At 46.0% G+C, this 19210-nt stretch overlaps 1 protein-coding gene across 4 annotated transcripts in view; it reads right to left on the reverse strand.

The window, feature by feature from the left end:
• SIPA1L3 (signal induced proliferation associated 1 like 3) overlaps positions 1-19210 on the reverse strand; it is a 238986-nt gene that overhangs the window by 172665 nt on the left and 47111 nt on the right. The window contains exon 2 of one of the 4 annotated variants that reach the window (XM_040445988.1): positions 13692-13775. The exons of the other annotated variants lie outside the window; for them this stretch is intronic. The gene's annotated coding sequence lies outside the window, so the exon portion shown is untranslated. The remainder of the gene's footprint in view (positions 1-13691; positions 13776-19210) is intronic. 4 annotated transcript variants of the gene reach the window in all.

Here is a 19210-nt window from a genome sequence, read left to right on the forward strand (position 1 = left end):
GTGCTAAATGCTTCACAAGTACTGACTCACTGAATGCTCACAGCATCCTTATGAGGAGGGGACTAACATTACCTTTGTTTTAGGATAAGGAAATGCAGTCGCATGGAGGCTAAAGCCAGTGGCCCAAGGCCAGTGAGCTGGGAGTGGTGGTTCCAGAGGCCCTGCCTTAAGCACTTGGTGACACTACCTCCCACAGCATAATCTCTCTTGTGTACTGAGTGCTCATGGAGTGCCAAGTTCTGGACTAAACACTTCACGTAAGATGACCTCAGTGAACTGACACCACCACTCCCATACACATACAGCTCAATAATGTAGGTATTTTAAAAACAAAGAGCCTGAAGCTCAGAGAGGTGAGGTCACCTGCCCAAGGTCACACAGCTAGTATAGGGTGGAGTCAGGAAAAAGTTACCTACGGTGTGACTCCGAAGCCATTGGCTACAAGACTTCACAGCCTCATACCCAACCTCCATCCCAGATCTCCCTGTTCCCAGCAAGCCCCTAACAGAAATCAGTCTCTAGCTCTGAGAAAATGGGGTGGACCGTCTTTTCTGTAACAGGGTAGCACAGCGCAGTACAGAGTTCAGCAGCCACACTTTTCCTGGTAACTGCTACTCTGCACGGTCTCCAGGAAGCTATCAGCACATCCCCCTCCTCAGCAATGAACCCACTGAACTCATGTTGCAGGGGGGCTCCAGGAGCCAGGCCAGGTCTTTCCAGGGTGATGGTAACTGACCAGTGACACTGCTCTCTCCCTTGCCCTTCTGTTAGGTTTTGCTCCATGGCCTTTGCTCTGGGGGTGTGAGGAGGTGTTTCTTCCCTGAAGGTCTGCCACTGGTGCTCCCCTTTCTGCACCAGCAGAGCCTTCCTCCGGTCTCCAGACAGATCGATCAGTGAGCCATCTTGGTCCCGTCCAAATGCCTAATGCGTTCACAGAGTGCATAAGGGCAAGGACTCTAAAGACAGAGAGCTTAGGTTCAAATCCCAGCTTTGCCATTTACCAGCTGTGGGATCTCAGGTAAGTTATCTCCCCTCCCTGTGCTTCAGTTTCCTCATCTGTTAAAGGGGAATAATGATAGCACAACATCATAAGGTTGTGGGAATTTAAAACACTTAGAATTGGCCCTGGCACTCAGAACTATATAAACGTTTGCTACTATTAGTGTGAGTGACCCAATAAAACATACTCCCACCCCTTAGGTGGGTAGAGATGTCCACTGGGTCTCTGAGACCCTGCGATCACCCACCAGCTACACATCAAGAAAAAGCAGACTCTCTCAAAAGACCTGCTGACCAGCCATGAGACAGCAGTAATTATAGTCCACTTGCAATTATTTGGCTTGTTTGGTTGTTTATATGTTTATACTTCGTCCATACCCCCAGACCAAACAGAAAGCTCCATGAAGGTGAGGCTAGTGTTCCACACCCCCGGGACTTGGCAGGAGACGGAATTCAATAAACACTCCCTCCACGATCAGGGTCTTGTGTGAAGAGAACCCTCTGATTGTCTCAATTTGCTTCTTTCCCCTTTCATGCCGTGCCTAAGGTGGTGCCTGCCACACCAGAGGCCCCCCAAAGAGACATCCAGTGACTGAATGAGGCCCTCAGATCTATTTAACAAGAGCACCTACCACCTGCCAGACCTGACAAACCAAAAAAAGATGCCTCTATCCCTGTCCCCAGGCGTCTGGTGATCTAGTCCATCTGGTCACAGAGATCAAGATGTGGTATAAAATGACTCAGAAACACTCCAGGGTGGCTCAGCAGTGACAGAAACAGGAGCCGACACCACTCTAGAATTCTGCAGAGGACACACCAGAGAAGGTGCCTCCCGGACCCTGTCACACAGAACCCTAAGTAAACATATGAGCTCTACTCATGCAAACAGACACCAGGCCAAACAAGAGGCCAGGTGGGTGGCCCCCATGGTTGTCTTTCTAAGCAACATCAACAAACACAGCAGTGAACCCCAAATCCTCATCTCTAAGGCTGGCTCAGTAAGGACCTAGCACCTTCACTGGGTGGGTGGAAACCCAAGGCCCAGCCTGGATGTGCTGAGCCAATGAGCAGTGATGTTAACAAGTTAAAGAATGCATCCTGAGTAGGAAGGCTTGGTGTGGATTCTGACTCCACCCAGAATGAAAGTAGCCACGACCTGTGCTGCATCTGTGGGCACAGCTAGGCTTGAGGGCTTTGGACCACTGGTTCTCATCTGGGGGTGATTTGCCACCCCTACCCCAGAGAACATGTGCAGACACTTTCGATGGTCATGAGTGGGGGCAGGGCGCTGCTGCTACTCGCATCCCATGGTCAGTGGTCAGTCCCACAGTGCACAGGACAGCCCCCAGAACAAAGAATGATCCCACCCAGAAGGCCAACAGTGTTGAGGTTGAGAAACCCTGATCTAGGCTCTCAAAGTGCAAAAAAAAAAAAAAAAAAATAGTGAATCATCAAGGGATTTGGTGAAAATGCAGACTGGATTCGGTGAGAGGGGTCCAGTGGGAGGAGCCGTGGTCCAAGGAGCAGGGGCATTTGGCAGCATTGGTATCCCCTGGGAGCTCCTTGGATACACAGGCCCTCGGTCCTTCCCCAGACCTGATGAGTCAGAATCTGCATTTTAGCAAGATTCCTAGGTGGTTCTCAGGTACATTCAGTGAATGCAAATGAGGGAGCTCTGAGAAAATCTCCATTCCTGGGTCTTTGGCCCTTTGGCCCTTTGGAGGGAGCAGCCACTGTGGAGGGTGGAGGTTCCACACAGTCCTCGATCTCTAGCGACAGATATCCCATCAACCCTCAGCTTCTTGGCATCAAATAACCTGTTCCACCCCTCCACCTCCCGCCCCACCACCCAGGGGCAGAGCTGCTTCTGGCACCCGAGACCTGGCTGTCTACCAGACACCAAGCTTCTGCGCAAGAATCTGGCCGATGCGGAGAAACAGGAGTCAAATCCGAGCATCGTAACTGCTCATGAACAACTAGAGGAAAGAGGACTTCATCTCACTGTGACGTAAAATTGCAAGGTGATGATAATTATAGCCAGCACTTCCTGTGTGCACTTTTCTAAGCATGGGAACTACTGTCCCCATTCTACAGACGAGAAAGCAAAGGCAAGGCACAGGTAAATCATTTGCCCAAGGTCCCATGGGTGGGCAAGTGGGGAAGTCAGAGCTGAAACCCAAGTCTAGGAGTCTACCTGCTGCTCTATCGTACCAAGCCTTGGTATTTTAATACCTTCCTTACCTCTGGCACAAAGGAAAGAGCTCATTAATCCCCGCCTCTCCCCTCTTCCCCCCCCCCAAGAAACAGGCTCCATTTGGCTGCGCTGTTCTCTGGCACTTTGCCAGGGCAGCTAGCTTTCAGTTGTCCTACTTTGGGGAAGAAGAAAGTAGGCTTCAGACACAGAGCATCAAAGCACAGCTGGGCTTGGGGCGCCTGGGTGACTCAGTCAATTAAGTGTCCAACTCTTGATTTTGGCTCAGGTCATGATCTCACGGTTCATGAGTTCGAGCCCCACATAGGGCTCTGCTGACAGTGTAGAGCCTGCTTGGGATTCTCTCTCTCAAAATAAATAAATTAAAAAAAAAAAAAAAAGCACAGCTGAGCCACCACCTTTGGGATACAAATGTAAACCACACTATTGTCTAAAAAATCAGGGAACCTAGGGAGTGCCTGGGTGGCTCAGTCGGTCGAACATCCAATTTCGGCTCAGGTCATGATCTCGTGGTTCGTGGGTTCAAGCCCCGTGTCAGGCTCTGTGCTGACAGCTCAGAGCCTGGAGCCTGCTTTGGATTCTGTGTCTCCCTCCTTCTCTGCCCCTCCCCCACTCACACTCTCTCTCTCTCAAAAGTAAATAAAAACATTTAAAAAAAATATTTTTTAAATCAGGGAACCTAGCTCTGGGGTAAAGGGTCTTTTCCTCATGGACTGGAGTCTCTGAGTAAGGGCCTTCAGAAAGTTGGAGCGAGGCAGGTGCCAGGCCTCTGGTCCCCTCATACCTCTTCCCAGATGCCAAAATCAGCCTCCCACAGCCCTTTCCTCCAAATACTCTCATGGATGGAAGAAAGTGGAGGCTTCAGGGAGCAAACTCAGGGCCTACAAACTTCTCCCATCACATTCTCAATCTTGTTCATCCAACTCAAGCCATGCCAGCCTCTTCTCTGTTCCTCCAACTTGCCAAACTTGTTCCTACCTCAGGGCCTTTGTACCTGCTGTCCTTTCTGCCAGGAACCCTCTTTTGTCAACTTTTTGCATGGCTGGCCCCTTTTCATCCTTCAAATCTCATATCAAATGTCACTTCCTTAGACAGGTGCTTCCTAACCCCACTAAGGTACCCCTCTCACCAATTGCTCATATCACACAGTATCTTCTTTTAGTTGAGTGTCTGACACAGAGCAGAAGCCCTCTAAATATTGCTGAATGAATACATGAATCTTTATTTCTAGTCAGTTTAAGGAAATGATGACTCTCTTCAGAAGGGTTCACCAGAACAACAGGCTCTAGTTTGCTAGAGTTGTAAACTCTATTTGTGGAGTATGGGACCAGCCATATTCCACAGCAACCAAAGAACAATAAAAACAACAAAAACAATTACAATAATATTAATGCAGCTTTAATGCACACTTACTATGTGCCAGGAACTGTACAAGGTGCTTCACTAGTTCAAGGCTCACTAATAAGCCTGTGATGAACTTGTTCTTCATTTTACGGAGACAGATACCAAGGCTTGAGAAAGTGATGTCACTTGCCCAAGGTCACAATTTAGTAAAGGAGCAAATGCAGCGCAGGGCCCTTAACCATTGCCCAGGCCACCCCTGCACAGGGTTTATGGCAGTGCTCCCTGAGACTGGAAAAACAGGGCATCTGAGAAAGTGACTCATTATTCTCAGGAGACTCAGCCCAGCTGTATCTTTCTCCCAGCAACATAGTTGCTCACAACTCCACAAATTCCACCTCTATAACCAGATCTGTACTAAGCAAATTTGTTGATCAGAGTTGGGTATAAAATTTTATATTTTATATATAAAATACAAGATCATTGCTGGACAGCTGTTTTTGGCTGAAGTCACTGGTTGAACTGGATTGAACTTCACCTTCCTCTGGAATCGAGCTTGCTGTTACTCCACATACTTGAAGCTAAAACTCAATCACTCTTCTTGTTCAAAACTCCCACATAAGGCCCACTAGCAATAGATAACTCTTACACATGTGCCTGTGAGACAGACACTTTGCAATTCCAACTCTTTTAACCCTCACAGCCACCTCAGGGGTAGGTCCTATTATTATCCCCACCTCACAGATGAGAACGCTGAAGTCCCGAAAAGGGCACTGCCTTGCAAGTAAGCTGCAGATTTGAACCTCAGCCCATGGCTCGAGTCTGCTTTCAGTCACTGCCCTCCACCTCTCTAAGTGCCTCTCTAACCCTGATTTGACATCTGCCCAGAAGATACTCCATGTAAGTTCTGTTTAGCTGTTCACTGTATCACATGCATCATTTACTTACTCATTCATTCAGAAATGTTTTTAAAACCTATTGCATGGTCAGAATTGGGCTAAGGGATGTGGATGCAAGGTCCCCACCTTCCAAACATTTGGCTTAGGTGAACTAATGAATGAAAAAAAAAGTCTATGACATCTTAATTTTTTAAAAAATGTTTAATGTTTATTTATTTTTGAGAGAGTGAGTGCATGCACATGAGTGGGGGGTGGGCAAAGAGAGAGGGAGACAGAGAATTCGAAGCAGGCTCTGCACTGTCAGCACAAACCCTGACACAGGGCTCGATCCCATGAACCATGAGATCATGACGTGAGCTGAAGTTGAATGCTCAACTGAACCACCCATGTGCCCCAGTAACATTGTAGTTGATTTGAGAAGTTCAAAGCTTTCCCACTAACATCAGGAACAAGGCAAGGATGCCCCTTCTCACCACTACTTTTCAACATCATGCTGGAAGTCCTAGCTAATGCAATAAGACAAGAAAAGGAAATAAAAAGTATACAGATTGGAAAGGAAGAAATAAAACTGTCTTTGTTCACAGATGACATGATCATAAGTGTAGAAAATCCTAAAGAATCAAATAAAAACCAAAAGAAAACACAAAGCTCCTGGAATAGTTGATTATAGCAAGGCTGTAGGATACAAGGTCAATATAAAAACTCAATTGCTTTCCTATATACCAGCAATGAAAAAGTGGAATTTGAAATTAAAAACTCAATACCTTGGTACATTGGCATCCCTCAAAATGAAATACTTAGGTATAAATCTAACAAAATATGTACAAGAGGAAAACTATAAAATTCTGATGGAAGATAACAAAGAACTAAATAAATGGAGAGATATTCTATGTTCATAAATAGTAAGATTCAGTGTTGTCAAGGTATCTGTTCTTTCCAGCCAGGTGTGGTGGCGCATGCCTGTAGTACTAGCTACTCGGGAGGCTGAGGCATGAGGATGCCCACTGGGTGTTAGCACTAAGTTCAGCATCAGTACAATGACCTCCCAGGAGCAGGGGACCATTAGGTTGCCCAAGGAGGAGTGAATCAACCCAGGTTGTAAATGGAGCAGGGTCAAAATTCCTGTGCTAGTCAGTAGTGGGATCATGCCTGTGAACAGCCAGTGCCTTCAGCCTGGGCACCACAGTGAAACCTCATCTCAAAAATAATAAAAATAAAAAAATAAAAAAGAGATATCAGTTCTTTCCCACTTAATCTGTAGATTCAATGTAATCCCAGTGATTCTGAATATTGACAAAATGATTCTAAAGTTTACATGGAGAGCAAAAGCCCTAGAATAGCCAAAACAATACTGAAGAAGAAGAGCAAAGTCAGAGGACTGATAATACCCAATTACAAATCTACAGTAGTTAAGGGGCGCCTGGATGGCTCTGTCAGTTAAGCATCCAACTTTGGCTCAGGTCATGATCTCATGGTTTGTGAGTTCGAGCCCTGAGTCGGGCTGTGTGCTGTCAGTTCAGAGCCTGGAACTTGCTTTGGATTCTGTGTCTCCTTCTCTCTCTGCCCCAACCCCACTCATGCTCTATCAAAAAAAAAAATATTAAAAGAAAAATTAAACAACAACAAAAACCAAAGCTACAGTAGTTAACACAGTGTAGTATTGGTAAAAGAACAGACAAATAGATTAATGGAACTGAATAGACCCACATAAGTACAGTCAACTCATCTTTGACAAAGGAGCAAAGATGACACAATGGAGCAAAGATAATCTTTTAGACAAATAGTGCTGGAACTGAACATCCACATGCAGAAAAATGAATCTAGACACAGACCTTACATCTTTTGCAAAAGTTAATGCAAAATGGACCATTCACAGACTTAAATGTAAAACAAAAAATCCTAAAACTCCTAGAAGATAACACAGGGGAAAACCTAGATGACCTTGGGTATAGTGATCATTTTTTAGATACAACACCAAAGGCATAATCCATGAAAAAAAGAGTTGAGAAACTGGGCTTCACTAAAATTCAAAACTTCTGCTCTGTTAAAGACAATGTCAAGAGAATGAGAAGACAAGCCACAGATTATGAGAAAACATTTGCAAAAGATTTAAAAAATGGGCCAAATATCTTTTTTTAATTTATTTTTTTACGTTTATTTATTTTTGATAGACAGAGAGAGACAGAGCACAAGTCGGGGAGGGGCAGAGAGAGAGGGACACAGAATCCAAAGCAGGTTCCATGCTCCAAGCTGTCAGCAAAGAGCCTGACGTGGGGCTTGAACTCACAAACCGTGAGACCACGACCTGAACCAAAGTCGGACGCTTAACTGAGCCACCCAGGCGCCCCTAATGGGCCAAATATCTTAACAGACATTTCACCAAAGAAGATACACAGATGACAAACAAGCATATGAAAAGATGCTCCACATTATATCCAACAGGGAAATGCAAATTAAAACAAGAGGGGCACCTGCTTAGCTTAGTCAGTAGAGTATGTGACTCTCAGGGTCATGAGTTCAAGTCCCATGATGAGCATTGAGCTTACTTAGAAACAACAGCAGCGAGGGGTGCCTGGGTGGCTCAGTCGGTTGAGTGACCGACTTCGGCTCAGGTCATGATCTCACGGTTTGTGAGTTCGAGCCCCGCGTTGGGCTCTATGCTGACAGCTCAGAGCCTGGAGCCTGCTTCTGATTCTGTGTTTCCCTCTCTCTCTTCCCCTCCCCCATTCATGCTCTATCTCTCTCTGTCTCAGAAATAAATTAAAAAAAACAAAACAAAACAAAACAAAAAACAACAACAGCGAGATACCACCACACACCTAGTAGAATGGCCAAATCCAGAACACTGACACCAAATGCTTGTGAGGATGTGGGAAAACAGGAACTCCCATTCACTGCTAATGGTAATGCAAAATGGTACAGCCACTTTGGAAGACAATTTGGTGGTTTCTTATAAAAGTAAACATACTCTTACCATTCGATCTAGCAATCATGCTCCTTGGCATTTACCCAAAGGAGTTAGAAATTTCTGTTCATGTAAAAACCTGCACAGAGATGTGTATAGCAACTTTATTCATAATTTCCAAAAGCTGGAAGTAACCAAGACGTCCTTCAGTAGATGAACGGATAAACTCTGGTACATCCAAACAGTGGAATATTACTCACGCCGTAAAAAGACATAGAGAAACATTAAGTGTATTTACTAAGTGAAAGAAGCCAATCTGGAAAGGCTACATACTGTATTATTCCAATCATACAACATCCTGGGAAAGGCAAAACAATGGAGGCGGCAAAGAGATTGATGATTGCCAGGGGTTAGGAGGAGGAAAGGATGAACTGGTGGAGCACACAGGATTTTTAGGGCAGTGAAACTACTCTGTATGGTACTACAATGGTGGGTATGTGTCATTATACATTTGTCCAAACTCACGGAATGTACCCCAAGAGTCTGTAAACTATGAACTCTGGGTGATGACGCCGTGTCTGTGTAGGTTCATCAACTGTAAAAATGTACCACTTTGGTGGATGATGTTGATAACGGGAGGTCCATGCATGGGTGGGGTAAGTATGCACCCCCATACCGTGCATGGGTAGGGAGTATACTCCATTGTGCTATGAATCTGAAAGTGCTCTGAAAAGCAAACACTATTTAAAAAAAAAATCAGGCTAGGGGCACCTGGGTGGCTCAGTTGGGTAAGGATCCGACTTCGGCTCAGGTCATGATCTCATGTTTCAGGAGTTCTAGTCCCGCATTGGGCTCTCTCTTGTCAGCAGAGAACCAGCTTCAGATCCTCTGTCCCCTCTCTCTCTCTGCCCCTCCCTGGCTCGTTCATATTCTCTCTCTCTCTCTTTCTCTCTCTCTCCCCCTCTTTCTCTCAAAATAAATAAATAAATAAACAAACAAATAAATAAATAAATAAATACTAAAAAAAAAAATTAGGCTAACAAAATAAGCCATCAATAAAAAGGTGCATGTTATTCTGAAATACCAGATATTCAATTTAAAAAAATAAACATTATGAAAAGTAAGGGTTTTATTTTGATTTTTTTAAGTTTATTTATTTTGAGAGAGAGAACAAGAGCTCAAGCTGGAGAGGGGTAGAGAAGGTGAGAATTCCAAGCAGGCTCCACACTGTCAGTACAGCACCTGACACGGGGCTCAATCACACGAATTGTAAGATTACTACCTGAACTGAAACCAAGAGTCAGACACCCAAACAACTGAGCCACTCAGGAACCCCGTTTTTTTGTTTTTTTTAATTAAGACTTGCTTTTACACGTCTGTAATGGGCCTAATGCAGACCCATCTCTTGGGGCTGCTGAGAGGGTTAACTGAGTTAACCAAGCACCTGCAATGCCTGGCACGTGGTCGGTGCACAGTGTTACTTATTGTTATCTCCAGCACCCTGGACAGTGCCCTGACACACAGTAGGCACTCCCTGGCCCAAGGGGGCCCAGCCATCTGCAAAAAGAGGCCCAGCCCAAGGGAGGTGATGACCTGGAAGGCCTCTAGGAGCCAATGGGATGGTCCTCTAGGCAAACAGGCAAGTAGGTAAACAGACCTGCACGGAAAAAAACCGGTTCTGCAGCCTTTCTCCAGCTGCTCTAGTCACTCTTCCCCAGAGCCTGCCTCTCGACTTTGATCTAGGAGGTATAATTGTTGTCCTGATTAGATGGATACAACTCAAGGGGCTTTAGAACTGTGTCCCTCACACGCTTTCCTCCAGCACTTCAGGTTGGAGGCCAGGAGTTCTGCCACAATCCATGGGTCACTTTCTGCAAATCAACCCCAACAATGTGGACGTGTGTCATATGCTGGGAGGAGAGCCCCTCCTGATGGTTAGACTTGCAAATACTTACAGAGCACCCCTGTGATAATGCATTTCTATTCTACTGGGAGAGACAATTAGGAAAATTCTAGATTTCCCAGCCGTCCTTGCAGTTAAGGGCAGTCACGTGGTTTTATATGGCCCATGACATATAAAGAGAAGTCTAGTGGAATTACCATTCTTGACTAAATAGGCAATCCTTTGCTCCAGGTATTTGTAGAAGGGTGTTTTTTGGAAGTGGTGAGGTGTTAATGGTAACAAAGGGCACTGTTTCCCTGAAATGATGGTGGCACTGCTATCACTGACATTAAGTTCCCCAGAGTCTAATGTAGAGACTCTGACGGAAAGCAGAGTGTGTGCAGTAACAATAATAATAATAATAATAGCTGGCATTCACTGATGTCACTACTTGCATGCACTATTTTAAGTGCAATACAAATGTTAACTCCTTTCCTCCTCAGCAAAGAACCAAGATGCAGGGGTTACGTTACTTGCCCAACGTAGACAGTAACTGGCAGAGAGGGGTTATCAGTATCCAGGTGATCAGGCTCCCAAATCAAAAGTCTTCATTGTGAGCTATGTTAAGTGTGAGCCCAAGTCAAGCCTATAAAAATAAATGAAGCCCTCATTACCACATATTGAGCATTTACTATGTAGCAACCTCGGAACTGAGCACGGTGTGTGTGTCACCCTCCAAAAACCCCTGTGGTTGGCATCGTGACTGTGTCTACCGAAAAGACGAGAGGTGATGGACTTGTCCTGTGTCACATGATTGGTAAGGACCCTTGAGGCCAGAGGCACAGGCCTGCAAACCACTAGATACTAGATCACAACTCCTAGGAAGAGCTTACAAGAGAAATTTTCTTTCATTATCAACCACAGTCAATAACCTGATCTCAAGGACATTCTTGGCCTCTCCTTTGCCACACGTGATAAAGGCCACATGCACTTGGCCACAGAGAAAAGCAGGGCATGTAAGGAAACAGAGCAGAACCTCACACCCAGGTGCTCCTAGAATCAAGGCCACAGTTCCTCCCTCGACCTTCAGGCCCTGGCAGACAGAACAGGGCCCTCCTCTTTGCTTTAACTCACAGGCCCTCCCTCTGCCTGGAGGAAGCCACACTCCCCAGGACCTCCACACATGCTGTTCATGCTGTTTTCTCAATACATGCTCTTCCTCAATACACACCTTTCTCTCTCCCCTAATTAACCCCTAGTGTTCAACCACTGGACTGGATAAACAGAGATTTAAAAAAAGAAACAAAAAACTGCAAAGTGTAGGATAGGGTGTTAGCTACATTTTGTATAAGGAAAAGGGGTATAAAAATAGATTATCAGTATTTGCATTAAAACACTTTAGAAGGATATGCAAAAACTAATACAAATGATTGCTTAAGGGGTGGAGGAACAAGGCAAGCAGGAAAAGGAGTAGCAGAGAAAGACCTGTCACTGTGTGTCCACACACACATACACACACACAGGTGGACTTTTCAAGCATATAAATGCATGGCCTAATTTTTAAAAAGGGTCACAAGTAAAAACAAAGCAGGAGTAATGGACAGAGAGGGTCAGAGAAGGCACGGGAACGCATCCTTGGGTGGGACTGCCTGAGAATGTCTGACTCCCCCACGTGCCTGTGGATTCCTGAGCGCAGGCCCAGACCTGCTGTGGCTGCCAGCCGGGAGCCTGCCACGCAGCTGGTGCCCAAGAAATGCTTAGGGTGAGCGTGAGTGGATGCACCAACCAACCCACCTCCTGCCGCACACCTGGGCTTGGCCCACAATTTGCAGCCCAGCTGTCTCCATGAAACAAATGGGTGAGGGGGAAGGGAACAGTCACCTTGCAAGGAAAGTGCTCTACGACACATTATTGAAGGAAAGCGTGTGGTGCACGGATCAGTAAACCCTTTCCGCAGAGCCCCCAGAGAGTAAGTACTTTAAGTCTGGGGGCCATGTGGTCTCTGTCGCAACTGCTCACCTCTGCTGTCGGTGTGGACGCAGCCACACACCATACATAACCAAAGGAGCTTGGCTGTGTTTCAGTAAAACTTTATTCATGGATGTGGAAGCCCAAAGGCCGTGTGATTTCACACGTCATGAAATGTTCTTTTGATTTTTTTTCAACCGTTAAAAATGTAAAAGTGTAAAAGCCTGGGTCCTACAGAAACAGGCAGTGGAGCCAAATATGGCCCGTGGACTGTGGCCTGCTGCCCTCGGTGTTGATGAGAGTCTGGCCAGCATTTATACAGTAGTCGTACATACACAGAGACTTTCTGAAAGGAGACAGGCCACACTGGCTGCTTCTGCTTCTGTGACTGCTTCAGGGGAAGGAAGAAAGTTGATTTTATTTTTCACTGAGGTACCGTGTGCAAATTAATGAAATACTGTTTTAAACTCAGTACTACGGAGAGAAAGGAGACTGTATGGCGTGAAGAGCCTAAGCTCTGGAGTGAGAGACCGTGGCCAGAATACCAACTCTCTTCCTCACTGGCTGGGAACCCAAAAGGTATTTTTCCTCCCTGAGTCTCAGCGCCATGGGGATCATGTTAATACTGCCCTCATGGGATGTAATGAGGATTCCATGGGTTAATCCCTTTGAACAGTGTCAGGCACCTGGAAAGTGCTAGCTATTATTATCTTTCTTATTAAGAGTCTTTTTTGTGGAGAAAAGCCATTCTCTGAAGGGAAGCCTGAAACGTAACCGCGGCTATGAAACTCCCCTTGAGAGCCCGCCCAGGCCCACAGTGAGTCATCCAACTGTTCACATAATAGATGCCTTGTGACGTAAGGAAGTTCATTTGTATTAGCAACCACATTCCACAGAGATGCATCCTGGAGCCACGTCTACACATCCTGTTCCACAGAAAAGGCAGCCAGCTCCCCAATTCTGGGTCTGTCCCCAACCATCACACTGGGTGGGCTGCAGGGCTACGCACCTAGGAGATCATTCAGTGGCCATTTATTAAACATCTACTGTGTGCGAGAACATGCAGGCACATGCCCCTCTGCACTTTACCTGGAAGCTGCAGGTGCAACCATGAGCTTCTTTTAAAATCAGTGGTGGCTATAGAGAGTAGATGCTTTGGTTGTGTGCTCCCATAAACTTCTTGCATTTTCCTGTGTGTCTGTTCATTCAAGAATTATTTACTGGGGGTGGGGGGAGCCTGCGTGGTTGAGTCAGTTGAGCATCCGACTTCGGCTCAGGTCATGATCTTGCAGTCCATGGGTTCGAGCCCATGTCAGGCTCTGTGCTGACAGCTTGGAGCCTGGAGCCTGTTTCAGATTCTGTCTCCCTCTCTCTCTGCCCCTCCCCCGCTGGTCCTCTCTCTCTCGCTCTCTCAATAAATAAATAAATAAATAAATAAATAAATAAATAAATAAACTTAAAACAAAAAAAGAACTATTTACTGACCTCCTAAGGACCAAGTGTTGTTCTAGGCACTTGGTCTTAACCAGGATCCTCATTCTCCAGCTCTTTCCCTCTGAACTTTGAGACCTGTCAGGAAGATACCTTGTGTTACCACTGTCTCCTCTGTGTCCTCTGTGCTCAGCACAGGCCATGGCACAAAACAGGCAAGTAACCAGGGGCCTGGGGGTAGGGCAGTGGGCGGCCAGCATGGCGAATCACAGACCCCGCCCAGCCACATGATCCAAGCTGGGCCAATCAGCTGCTCTTCCTCAGGAATGTGAATTCCAAGCTGCTGACAAAAATAACACTAATGCTACTAATAACGTACTCACGACACAAATAACAAAATAACGATAATAATAACAGGAATAAAATAAAAATAGTGGCTTTTATCTAGCCACATACTCTACTCAGCACTGTTTTAAAAGTCCCAAGTGTCACCTTACAGGGTCCTCGCAGGAACTCTACGTTTATCCCTTTCAGCTGACAAACCGAGGCACAGAAAGACTGGGAAACTTGTGAAGCAGCAGTGAGGTTGGGATTCACACCAGCTACAGTCTTCACTGCCACCTCACCGCCTCCTCCTCTGCCAGGACAGCCCTGAAGACGTGGCCCCGAATACCCGCCTCAAGATGCCCCAGGGCTGCCTGACCCCAGTCTTACTTCTAGTGCACGTGTCCAGGCTGGTTTCTATTGCCTGCAACCCAAGAACCCTGACTGATAAACCAGGACTATTTACTTGGTTTCACACCTGCCAGTGAGCCGGCACTGCTTCCCAGTGCCACAGGGTGGGGGCAGCTTGTGAACATTGTAGGAGGTGGAACTGGTGGCCGGGGCATTCACGGGCAGCCTGCGCCTACACACGCAGCCATATTTCCATGTAGGGAAGGAAATCCAACCGGAGCAGGAGGGAGAGCAAAAGAGCCACATTAGTGGATGCCATCCCCAGAGGACCACTGCCGGCACTTTGGGTGGAACAATCCTGCGCTACGACATCAGTCTTCTGCATCGCAGGAAATTTAACATTCTTGGCCCCCATGTTACCGTGAGACCAAACGGCTCCACACATTTCTGAATGCCTCCCGGGGGGTGGTATCCAGTGGTTGCGCCTCACACCCCCACACCTTGTCTGGTAGCCCACCTGTCAAGCACTTTCCTAACTTGGGTTCTGGTTTTCTATTAGCTGTTTTTAAGTCCCACAACATAAAAGGTTTAATCACTTAATACCCACAGAGCCCCTGCTGCATGCCTGGAGCAGCTCTAGAGGTCTTGTCTACAATATTCCATTACCCCTCACAGGAACCAACGCAGTGGACACCATGACCAAAGTCGCCGCTCCCATCGTAAAGATGAGGAAACCGACTTGCTGGGGGGGGGGGGGGGGGGGGGGGGGGGGGGCGGGCGGAGCCTTGACGGCAGGCATTCTCCTCAGAGTCCAGTGGGACTTGGCAGGTTACGACCAGTACTTAGGCCTTTCAACTTCACCCTGGAGGTGGCCTGCTTCCCCTCTGCCCAGATGCTGCCCTCTCGCTCTGCACAGACACACACCTTCTCACGAAGCCCCCTCGCCACCTTCCCCGACCCCTGGGTCTGGCCCTTTGCTCCACACGTTAATATGCCCTCCGAGTTCCCTATATTTCCACTTTATGGTATTTATCACGGTGGCAATCAATGTTTGTGAAGTTATTTGTTTAGTGTCTAAATCCTCTGCCTCCCTTCCAGATCGTCAATTTCATGAGGGCAAGGACTTGCTTAATGATGTACCTGTGTGTCCCTGGCACCTGGTGCGTGCCGTAAATATGTGCTTAGTAACAAATCAACTGTTTTTAAAAAATTAATGTTTAAAACTAGGACAGTAAAACATTGGCTCTTAAAACCTGAAACCAGGCTGAGGGCTGGCCTAGAATTGATAGAGAAAGAGATCAGTAGTCACTTGAGCTTTTACATGGTGGCACTAAGGAGGGGGGAGATGTACCACTGCGATGGCACAATTATGGAAACTCAAAAGTCATCGTTAAAAATAAATACTGGGGAAACAAAGGCATGAAAGTAAACACACATTCTTCTGTCCAGAATTTCAAGCCTCTACTCCTGCACTTTACCTTCCCCCTCTCCTTCCTCCTAAGGTAAATTAAAAGCACAGGCCACAAGTGGACCCTCTGGGGACAAATCCTACCTCTACCACAAATAAACAAACATGATCTTGAGCAGGTCAATTAATCCCTGTGCATCAGGAAAATGGTGACACAGCAGGGTCCAGCTCTCAAGGTTGCTGTAAAATGAATTCATCCATGCACCCTGCCAGGTATACAGTAAGTGATCAATAAAGACCAGCTGTTACCATTATTATCATCAGTATCACTGCTCTTCAACCCCTACAACCAAGACCATGGGGAGGTCACTTTGCCAATGGGCCATACGTGTCCTGCCATTTCCTACCTCTGTACACCCAAGCTGACCACTCTCTTTGTTGCTAACTTTCTTGGATTCTGAGCTGATAAATCAGTCCCCATCTGCCTTGGGTGACCTAAGATGAGTTCTGACACTTAGAATCAAGCATTCCAATACAATACCAACATTTGGTCATTTGAGAAGCCAACCACACATCTATGGCACAGCAAAAAGGTACAAAGAGGTTGCATCAAATGTTTACCTCACACATATTCAATGATGCACCTGACCCCCTCAATCCTCTCACCCCCTAAAAAAGGACAAATAATTTAAATAGCACAGATGTCCACTATTCCACTTCATGAGCATTTGTTCTGGTGTGAATGTGAGATGAGAGTCAAGCATATGTTATTCCCTCAGGCAAGCTCAGTTCATCATGCAGCAACTTGCCCCTCTGAGTAGCATCTAGTGTTTCAAAAAGCACATTTTTCATACAATGTGGCCTCTAAAGGCAAACTCCTTTGGCAGGTGCTTCTCAGAAGAAAGAACAGACCTCAGAAAGAAACTGGCTGCATGGGGTGTAGTGTAATATTGACTTCTTCTCCCAATACCCATTCTCCCTTTCCCTTTAATAACTGAACTCCTACATTTAGCCAGGCACATGGCTGATGTGAATGAAGACTATAGTTCCCAGCCTCCCTTGCAGCAATTTGGTCACCTGACCAAATTCAGACCAATGAGATGGGAGTGGAAGAGGTGTGTATGACTTCTGGTCACCCCTTTGAAGCGTGGTAGAATTCAGGAACTGAACTCCAGTAATTTAGAGGGGTAGATGGAGATGACCTCTTTACTTTCACTTTTGAGAAGTAGATGTCAGAAAGTCCCTGGCACACCAACATTAAGAACCTCTGCCTTGTTCTTCAAAAAGTTAAAACATAGTCACCACATGGCCCATCAATTCCACTTTTAGGTATACATCTAAGAAAACAGAAGAATACGTTCACATAAAAATTTATACATAAATGAAAGTTCACACTTCATTCAGAAGAGCCAAAAAGCGGAAATAATCCAAAGGTCCATCAGCTGATGAATGGAGAAGCAAAATGTGGTACACCCCTACAAAGGAATGCTCAGCCATAGAAAGAAATGAAGTACTGGCCATCATTATGCTGAGTGAAAGAAGCCAGACACAAAAGGCCCGATATTGCATTATTCAGTTTACATGAAAGGTCCAGAACAGGCAAATCCATGGAGACAGAAAGTAGATTAGTGGTTGCCAGGGGTTGGGAGGAGGGGGAAAGGGGGAGTGAACAGGTTCTGGGTTTCTTTGGGGGGTAATGAAAACGTTCTGCAATTTGATTGTGATGATAGGGCACAACCTTGTGAATACACTGAGAACTACTGAATTGTACACTCAAAAGGGTAAATTTTGTATGAATTTTAGGTAAAAAAAAAAAAAAAATGTCCTGCGTTAAGACTAAAGGAGGCTCTGTCTTCTCTCACATCCTCCCTTCCCCTGGGCTGGAATGCCCATGACGGTGGGGAGTCATCCTGGACCACGCAGATGAGGGCAACATCCCGGGAATGGGGAGTGACAAACTGGCAAGCCCCCAACACTGCAAAGCCGCTGTGTCAGCCCCGGGCTGCTCACTCTCAAACTGTTTCATGAGCAACAAATTAACTGCTCTCTCATTTACACCACTACTATTCTGGGTCTGTTACAGCAGCCAAATCTATTATTTTACTAATGCTCGACATCTTAAGGAAAGGTTAAAGGTGGTCTCACTCTACAGTATTTCTGCTTTACCTGATGACTGCCCAAATTAACTCTTCCATAAGATACACCCCCACATCCTTGAGCGTTCCCACACCTGCCTTCTGCCAGGGAAGAAAATTGGCGACCTCTTCACTCTGCACTAAGAGGCTGACTGTGGCTTTAGGAGAGAAGGGGGTGACCTGGAACAAGGCTTCCATCCTTGACAAGAATCTCCTCGCAGAAATTCTGAAGTGTAAGCAGCATGGTCAAAACACTTGACCTTAGCTTTCCACTCCCTGGCCTCCTCAGATGTAAGATGACTAACAGGCTAATTAAAAACATGTGTTAACTGTCATACTCCAGTGAAGGTGAAGGTTTCATTGTTAGGAGATGTAGGTGAGAGGTCAACTGGCCCCAAGACTCTAAAAGGAAGTTCTGGGCATCATTACTGCCAACAGGCCTACAAAAATATGGCTGAAGCATGCATTTCAGTTAATCAACTAGTAAAACTTTCCCTTCAGGTTTTTAATACTTCCGGCTAGTCATTATTCCCTGCTCCAGTTCAGTGACAGGCTAGCAGTAATTTTAAATGAGTAAACCATTCCAATTCAACCACATTCATTTAATAAACCTTTTTGTTTTTTTGGGTTTTTTTTGAGCACCTATTCTGTATCGGGGATGCAATGGGAGGGAATATAAATAGGCCTGGGCTTGACCTTCCTGTGGGGAAGACAGACATTAAACATGTAAAGGTAAACATAATGTATAATTAAATACGATAACTTCTCTGAAGGCTTGCCAGGTGAGAATAACAGGGGCCCTAGTTTAGATTCAGGATGGTCCAGGAGGGCCTTTTAGAAGACTTGACATTTAGGATAAGAAGGACAAGACCAGGGGTGCCTGAGTGGCTCAGTCAGTTAAGCAGCTGACTCCTGATTTCAGTTTAGGTGGTGATCTCACAGTTCATGTGATCAAACCTCATGACAGGCTTTACGTGGACAGCACTGAGCCTGCTTGGGATTCTCTTTGTCTCTGCCCCTTCCCTGCTCACGCTCATGTGTGTGCATGCATGCTCTCTCTCTCTCTCTCTCTCTCTCTCAAAATAAATAAAGAAACTTAAAAAAAAAAATAAACAAAGAAGGACAAGGCCAGGTGAAAAGCCAACAGGCAGAGAGCATTTTAAGGTCAGAGGAGAGCACATACCAAGGCTCTGAGGTAGGAAAACAGCTTGGCTTGTTTGAGAAACTACACAAAAGCCTGGCTGCTGCACCATGAGCGAGACTGGCAGGGGCCGCATCATGGTGCACGTGTAGGCCACAACAAGGACTTCTTCCTACAAAGCACCCTATTTTCACTTGGAGTCCAGACAGCCCCC

The sequence above is a fragment of the Herpailurus yagouaroundi genome, unplaced genomic scaffold (genome assembly GCF_014898765.1).
Source record: "Herpailurus yagouaroundi ecotype Mexico unplaced genomic scaffold, PumYag 194, whole genome shotgun sequence".
NCBI lineage: Eukaryota > Metazoa > Chordata > Mammalia > Carnivora > Felidae > Herpailurus > Herpailurus yagouaroundi.